At 40.2% G+C, this 8,898-nt stretch overlaps 1 long non-coding RNA gene across 1 annotated transcript; it reads right to left on the bottom strand.

The window, feature by feature from the left end:
* Positions 1-1,056: 1,056 nt before the first annotated feature.
* Positions 1,057-8,560, bottom strand: LOC128786679 (uncharacterized). Its single transcript, XR_008430427.1, has 3 exons — positions 6,419-8,560; positions 3,344-3,461; positions 1,057-2,385 (listed from the first exon to the last, which is right to left on the bottom strand). It is a non-coding gene; the product is annotated as an uncharacterized LOC128786679 (long non-coding RNA).
* Between the last annotated feature and the right edge of the window lie 338 nt (positions 8,561-8,898).

Genomic DNA, 8,898 nt, shown 5'->3' with positions numbered 1-8,898 from the left:
AGGAGGCTGTTTGAGACCATGGCTGCTTGTGGGGGCAAGCATCACAAACCAGCTTGTTGGAGTGCTTGGAACCAAGGGGATCGTTCATTGTTCTCAGGACAGTCGAAGGTGCAATCTCAGCCTACCTGCTTGTCCTCTAGATTGGCATGTCAATGAATGAAGGTCCAGCCATCTTCTCTAGTATGTTTTGGTAAAGAGTTACAGCACCTTGACCTAACCATTTCTTTGAATAATTCTGGGAAGTGTCTTAATTTAGGATAATATATGTTTTTTTCATAGTAAAAAACATCTTAGGTGACACGGTGTTCACAGAACAGTGTAGTGAAGTGGTTGCCCAAATTCTGCAAGAAGCAGTCCTTGAGGTGGACAGTTTTGAGAAGAAATTCTACACGTAGATTTTGGACTGGAAATTATTCTCTACAGTGCAAAACACAGAAAGACACACAGACACATCCCCCAGCCCCCCACCCCTTCTTTTTCCTATGAAGTGCAAACTCCAGTGCTGGTTCAATATGTTAATAAACATACAGAGAATATGGGGTTAAATAAACCTTTCTGCAACTTGGTGCATGGGAGTCTTGAGCATCCTCTGTGTTAGCATTGAAGCTCTCTTTTAATGCAATTTGGGATTGAAATTCAGACAAATGATACAAAAAAGATAATTCAGTGATAAATTAAAGTCAGCTATGCCTGTAACACCAGTTGTTTCTAAATGAGATTGAGGTGTTTGTGTATATACAAGCAGTGTGTTGCCTGTGAGTTGTAGAGATTAACAGTTCCTTATGCTTTGAGGGTGTTGGTGGGAATTTTTGATTTGAAATGTAGATCCTCTTTTTATATATTTATATATACCACATGGACTGTCAGAAATGTGCAGGGAGAATAGTGAAATAATATTGACTTCCATTATGACTGTTATAACTGCAGAAAGCAAATCTCCAATGTGTTACACATCATCTGTGAAGGTGATCCAGTGGTTCTGTAGCACTTTTGAAAAATACTAAATACAAGAAAGCAAATATAAATTATAGATCCAGTAATAATATATTTACACATTCCTTTTTATTTTTGCAGTAGTACATAGAAAGGAGAGTAACAGCTGATAAACAATAGCTTTTAAAATTATTTTCTTAAAATAAAATCAACATTTATCTTAAGTTAAATGAAGTCATGGGATGACACATTCAGAAATGCACACTGAATCAATTTATTAACCCTGAAGAAGGAAGCCATTGCAGAAGGAAGTTAACACAACCCACACTGGAGGGCAGTGTTGGCTGCCAGAATTACTGTTAATTCCTGTTAACCCAGAATGGTTTGTGCAGCCTGGGTTTGGAAAGGCTGGGTGTCCCATTAGTGGCTTCTGTGTTTTGGAAAGTTAAATATACAGGCATCTGCCTCACATGCTTAGATATCATGTGTAAAATTTTTTTTTTTTCCCCTTTCAGGAGGAACTTCAGTGTGAGTATTGTCTTTATCCATCTGAAACATTTTTGTGAAATGTGGCATAAGCACTATCTTGCAGCTTCAGTCATGGACTTCAACCTATGTATGGAAAAAATAGCTGCCAGATGCAAATGATTTGGAGGAGCACTTTGACACAGGTGAAGAATGACACAGATTGTAACAACACAACCCCAGGTAAAATGGATAACCCTTATTTGTTCTAGCTGAAACAAGTTGTTCTGCAAAACTTCAAATGTCTGCAAAACAGCTGAAGGTAAATATCTTGGTATATAACCTCATGTTTAAAGGGAAATGTCAGTGTTTAGAAGAGGAAATAAAAATTCCAGAACATAAATGTCTTTGTTAGAGAAAAATGTGCTGCTAAGAAGCAAATTAGTTTATTAAGCAAACATTATTGTTACAAAAGTAGTAACTCTCATACTAAAAAAATAAACCAGTAACCAAAGAAACCAAAATGGGAATAAACATCTTGTTCTGTGGCTTTGTCAGCTGATGACTGGTGGTTGATTTCCTCCTCCCTAGACATGTCACACATGATTTGTACTTCTCAGCCTGCAAGTCAGAGGCAGGTGAAAGTCTCTGCTGAACATGTTGTACTTAGATATTTGTCAGAAGCTCTCTTGCCTACCTCTACCAACAAACAGAAATTGGCATTTGCAGGAAATGGGCCAGCATAGCTTTTGCAGTGTTTTTATTACTTGTGTAAAGAGGTTGATAAGGATATTCTCAGTAGCAATAACAATTTTTCCTTCAAACATTTTGCATCATGGTGATACAGGAAGATACACATTTACATATCAACATAGCAGCCAGTGCTACTTACACCTTCCCATAGCTGTTGATGGTTCATTTTCACCCTTGGTAGCATTTTGTGAAGGTGTCAGTGCCAATATCAATTTCCCTTAGCAGCAGGATCCTCTGTAAATAGAATCAAGCAGAATCTGTCATAAATCAGGGGGGTTTTGGGGTTTTTTAGAAACAATTTGTCCGATCTTGACTTTTCTACCCTTTTCCCAGTCAGAGTGTTTCGAGACCTATCAAATGAGCCATGGAAAAATACAGTGAAGGCTTTCTAGGTAGCACTTCATATTCTGTTAATACACAGGAGTTTTGGTAGCAGTTATCATCTTTTTTTATATATAACAGAGCTCAAGAGATTACCTTTCATGTTTCCATGTTCTCGTTGCTTTTGATGGGCATTGTAGTGTAAGACCTTAAAGATCTGTGTCCATCAGGAATGGACAGAGTGCACTGGTAGGTTGTTCACTGGTTTAGATGGAGAGTCTCTCTTCCCTAAACTTAGAAGTGGTGGTCTCTGTCCTCCGTGTATTAAACTACATTTCGGGGGCTGCTCATGCTCATTTGGAAATCCTTTCTATCACCTTCACACTGACCCTGGTCCTAGCCTCAAACTGCATCTCTGATTTCTCTCTGATCTTAATTCTTCAAATGTTTTTTGCCATTGGAAAGCCCACTTTGAATTGGGAATGAAGATGAATTTCCTTACCAAAAGAAACTTGTGCTCACAACAGGACCCCACATGTGAATCTCCTTACCGAGTTCATCCTTATCTCAGCACGAGCTCTGCCCTGTTCCCTGGGGCAGAAGGGACAGGTTCTCTTGGTCTTGGTGTAACCCCAACTTTGCTGACATCTTGCTTATCTCTTTCCCAAGGCCACTGACTCAGGTATAATACACCTTTGATCCTGGGGTCTGATCAGGAAATATAAGCTTCTCTCACTAAATTAGTCCCAAAATAGGTCTGAATTCCTTTAAAACAGGTTAATTATCTATCAAGTGCCTTAACCTTGTCCTTGTTTTAGTCTTGGCTTTAGTTCATCTGAGTAGATACTCATCCATCAGAAACAGGACTCACCATTCCTAGTCTGCCACTCCCTCTTGTGTTCTTCCTTGTGGGATCCAAATGCCCTTTTCTCATCAGGGGCATTCTGGGCTTAGCTGCCTGTATATCCTGTTGCTTTGTGTTGATGTTCCTTTGAAAATAACAAAATATAGTAAGGATTGTTAGAAGAATCTTTAGGGGAATTCTTCTCCATTTCTATACAATAAAACACTCACTTCAGATCCTGAGAGCAGGGAAATGTCATTCCAATGGAGTTAATTCATATGGAAATCTAAACTGAAAACATTTTTAATCTGATTTACTCTGTTGTGTTTTAGTGCTCTGCTTGCATAATTAGGTACAGCTTCCTGAAGGAAATCAGGTGCAGTCATTAATGGCAATCTGGGTGAAATCTGCTGATTTCCAGAACAGGTGTAAAAGAGTAAGAATAAACTGAAGTTTTCAGTAAAGAGAGAACTTTGTTTTCAGATGAAATAAAGCTTTCTGGCTTGTACATACAGAAGTTGTTCCCATATTGAAAAAGCCCTCCACTCCCTGTCCCTCTTGTATGAAACAATCTGTAGTTTGCTTTAATTACTGTGTAATTGATTCCTAAAGATAATACCTCCTTTATGGTCACTGCCTGTGCTACAAGTCAGAAAGAAGCCTTTACACTAAGCTAGTCCTGCAAAAATCTTTTTGATCCTTCTCAAGTCTAGCTGTAAACAATGAAAGAATCAAATATTCTCAGGCTTCAAATGGTCCAGGACAACCCCTTCCTTTCCTTCATTATCTGGAGACAAGGCTTTCATTTTGTAGCCAAATAAGCATCAAAGGATCACAAACTTGGAAACAGCAAGTTATGGAGGATTATGTGGCATGATTGCAATTAACCCTTTTATTATTATTATTATTATGAAAGTCAGTGCAATACTCCTTTGGCAGCTCCCAGTTCAGCATTTGTAATAGACAGAGACACTTGTAAGTGAAACATTATGGGATTCATTAAGTGTAATTTTATAGGTTGTAACTAAAACCATTGACACTCAATAGAAAATTTTAATACAATGCCTTTTGTTGTACATTATATTGAAAAATGTACATATATCCAAGAGAGTTTGGCCATGGTTATGTTTCTGTTAACAATGATTAAGGGCAAAATAACATTTCTTTTACCACATAGTTCAACAAATTAACTGCACAGAGAGACTGAATTCTAATCCAAGAACTAATTCCACGTAAGCAAGGAACAATTGCTAAATACTGCTGAGCCAGCCAACAGAGGACGAGTGTGTGCCAGAAAAGCAACAAATGGAACTCTGCCCTGTACACTGCTGTAGGAACCACTGGGAACATCTCGACTCTGGGTGTTCCTAATGGGGGGCCAGAAATCTTTCTTCTTTCCCGGTGGTCAGGGGAAGATGCAGAGCACTGCCTTGTTGGTCCGTACAACTGAATGAAAATGTAAATTTTTTCTCCTTTAGATAAACTGGAGAACACATGTTTTGCAGAGGCAAGAAGAGGAGGAAGAAAATCAGCATGGGAGTAGACAGAATCTTGATTTATGTAACTCCTTTTTGAATAACAGGAGCCCCTTAGGTTCAGTCAGGGCCTTGAAGTAATTTCTTATGCAAACCAACCTGAGCTTAAAGCCAAGAGAAAATATTTCTTTTAAAAAGGCTTCTAGCTTTTTTTGTAGGATCATGACATTTGCAGGGACAGGGGAGTTGATGTGAGAAGAAAACAGCTTGGTATCAACTGCTTAGGGGCTCATCTCTCCCAGTGCAGTGTGGCTGAAACCTGGAAAAAACATCCTGGCACCTGCAGGGAGAACATTTTATTCCTCTCTAGAAATTTATGATATTTTAGAAAAGCATAGTGCAGAACTGAGGAACCTCTATACAGTAGCCTGAGACCATTAGTGAGGATGATTGGATTAAAACCTTCCTCTCCCTGTTGAGCCAAGCAAAATCTAATCAGAAGGGCAGCTGAGCCTTTGCCCTACCACGCTGCTTCTTATCTGTAAGAGCTGGCATTTGCTGGACCTGAACTGAAATGGTTTGTCTGCTTAAAGATAGCAGATGACAATTTCTGTAGTTCCTAAGCTTTTAAAACAAATAATGATCACAGCGTCAAGTCCCGTTGAAATGCTCAAGACTGCATCTCAAAAACAAAAGAGGAAAGATTAGCACTGCACAGCAGAGCATTTGCAGAAATACCATAAATAAACCCCTGATGGTGCCTGGAGGATGAAACAAACTCAACCCTCCTAGGAGAGACAGTGCTCCCCTCCTGAGCATGAGTGCTGCTGATAATCCACCTGCACTGTGCCCTGGTGAGCCAAGTTCTGTTTCACACTTGGGCACAGATTGATCCAGAGAATCCCTAAAGCTGAGGAAGTGGACACCTGGCAGTACAAGAAACTGTCCACACCTGCTCCTAACCCTAGGTGAGCCAACAATGTCTCTTAATCCATGGGGCTGATATTTAGTCAAATTCTGACCCCTAAGGTGCAGGCCTCAGGAAAACAGACATGGGAAACTCCAGCAGCTTCTCTTCCAAAGACTCCCCCCCTTTTTTTTTTCTACAGTTCTGTATTTACCCACGCTGATTTCTGTATCCCTTTGTTGAACTTATTTGAGTCGTCTTCTTTCTGCCTTTTTTCCAATCAAGCCCCAGGCAAACAACTGCTCTAATGGAACATGAAAATTGCTTGGAAAAGTTAAACCTTAGGTACTCTCCTTTATGAGCTTCCCTTCCTTTCAATGCTGCTGTCACAAACGTTGAAATTATTATGGGCAGAACTTGATGTCTTTGCATACATTAAATTATTTGAAGAGATACCTCAATGTACAGTCACAGAAGACATTGGATTATTAAAACTGACAATAATAATAATAATAATAAATCAACAGCTTTGGCTTCACTTCTGCAATTTGGGTTTTTCCATGGAAGCTTTCACTGGCTGTGACATCTCAACTGTAGGACCAGCTGAGTCTGGAGTCACCTCAGTCAGAGCGAGCTCCCTGTCCCAGCAGCTCTCACCTCACACCCCTGTGCAGACAAGGCTCTCCTCAGCTCAGCCTCTCTCAGCAGCTCCAGCCTTACCTGCAATTTCCCTGGAGAGAGGACTTCTCTTCTGAGAGGATTCTCAGCTTGCAGAGGCAGTAGTAAGAACTGGGATTTGAAGCCGTTCCTGTTGATCTACAAGGGATGGAAGGGAGAGGAGACATCAGTGCCTGCCCTTTCTCTCCCTTTCAGACAAGCAGAGAATTTCCTTGCACAGACAGGCTTTCTGACAAGGAATATCACCAAACCCTTGTTCCCTGCCCAGCAGCTGAGAAGGAGCCATTCAGGGAGCCCTCAGGTACCCAGCTGCTTTGTCCAAAGGCTCCGGCTCAGGCATTAAATGAAAAAAGGTGGCAAGAAATTCAGTTCTGTGACTTGCACACTTTGAGCAGCGATGGAAACTCAGGGAGGCTCTTTACCAGTCCACACAGGAGAACTCCTGGAGTGGGGCCTCTGCAACGAGAATTTCACATGTAAATTATTAGTTAATGGGATGAGAAAAGCAAATTGGCATTGGAGTGCTTTAGCAGCCCAACTCATCTCTATGATTCACAGATTCTTTACATTTCTTTGGAAGTACAGCTGATTCCTGAAAGAATTAATGTAAGAAAAGGCTTCTGCCCATCGGATGGTGAATGAATGTGGTATTAAATCATCTCAGTCAAAGAGACACAATTAACCTTAAAAAAAAAAAAAATCAAAACAACACATCACTGCTAAAGTACAAACCATCAATTCCAAGAATTCCTGATTTGGTGAACAAATCAAGGAGATGATTTGTTCACATCAATGATGAAAAATAATCACCAGATGATTTTTTTCATGAGAGCAGATTCCTGCAGCTCTGTTGCTCTGACTACCTGTCAGCTGCACAATCTTCTTTCACATTTGATTGCTATGCTGCAGCTCTATATCCTAAAATTTTCTGTGAAAAGAGGGAATCCCTTATTAAGTTCCTATTTAGGAGAGTTCTTAATCACAATAGTAACAGCACATTTTGCTACCTGCCCTCATCCAAGACACAAGAGCTACTGCTCAGCCTCCTTCCATCTAACCCAGTTTCCCAAACCTGAACTTCTACTGTCACTGCAAGAAAAATCAGAGGTTTAATTTCATTTCACATTTTTTTCATTTTATTATAGAATTTTCTATTTCCTCAGCTTTAAATGTACATTTGTGTTTTAAAGGATATAAGCTCTTGTGTCCCATTTTCCCATGCTTACTGCTGAATTTATTAGGAGAATTAATTTGCCCTTGGAGCACTTAAAAAAATATTTTTTAAAAATTCCACATTTATTTCTTTACCAATATTCCTGCAAACAAGTTTGCCATTTTCCAGTTGCCACCAGTCATTGCACTCTTGTGGTGCATGGTCTGTCCCACTCACACAGTGCCAAGGAATCACTGGAGAGGAACAGGGGTGCACCAGGACCATGTCTGAAGTGTGCTGTGTCAGCTACCAAGCTGCGGTGTGGGATTTTCTGTTTTCCAGAGCAACTCTTGCCCTTACACAAAGTAACAGCAGGGGGAAGTAATGCCTCTGTCTGGAGTGATTCTTCTTCACTGGCTACAGAAATACAATGAACTGTTTGCCTCTTGTTTAATAATCATCACAGAAAACCCGCTGGCTGTCAAGAGACGGGTTTAGGGTGCTAAAATAAATGCTGTGCCCGTGATCTGCAGATTTCTCTTCCCCTTCTACCTCAGCCAGACTGTTTATTCTAGTCTACCACCCTCACTCAGCTTACTATTCCACTTAGCACTGAATATAATCAAAGTAAAAGGTTCATTTCTGCCAGCTGTGCAGGACAAAAATATTAGAAAATATTTTGTGCATTGACTGCAAGATTTACACCCCTAATGCTCCTCAAGTTCTGACCTGCCTGCCATGTCCTGGGCTGGAGCCCAGCTACCTTTTGTCCACAGCCTCCCTGGTCCAAAAGATTCCAACTTCTCCCAAGGCACTACATTGTCTAAGTAATTACTCCTTTACAGTTGTTAAGCTGACAGGATTTTCTGATTCTTTCAAATGAAAATCTGAACAAAGACTTGAATTTACCACGGCTGTAATTTCCAAGTGAAAAGGTACAGCAGGCATCTGGGAAAACCCCACGTGGAACAAGTGAAAAACAGATGCATTTTATTACTTGGAAAATGATAAAAAAACTGAACTATTTTTTTCCATTTACAAAAAAAAAAAAAAAAAAAAAAAAAAAAAACAAACAAAAAAAAAAACCCTCAGCAATACTGAGCAGGAGAGGAGGAAAACCCAGCGGGAACCCCACACCTTGACAAAAGACATGACCAAGCAGCAGTGAGTGCACACTGCTCTCCTGCAGCATGCACTGCACAGGTTTCAGGAACACAAAGGTTATGAAAACACATTCAGAAAGGTTGATGATAGCCAAGGAACAATGTTGTTTTTTTGTGATAGGGGTTGCTGAAACTGCAATTAATGTAAGGAAAGCACAGGCTGCCAAAGGGCTATTTTAGTGTTTGGGGAGCAGCACAGGGCTGAG

The sequence above is a fragment of the Vidua chalybeata genome, chromosome 4, assembly GCF_026979565.1.
Source record: "Vidua chalybeata isolate OUT-0048 chromosome 4, bVidCha1 merged haplotype, whole genome shotgun sequence".
In the NCBI taxonomy this organism is placed as follows: Eukaryota; Metazoa; Chordata; class Aves; order Passeriformes; family Viduidae; genus Vidua; species Vidua chalybeata.
The sequence above is the reverse complement of the archived record's forward strand: the minus strand, read 5'-3'. Positions and strand labels throughout refer to the sequence as shown.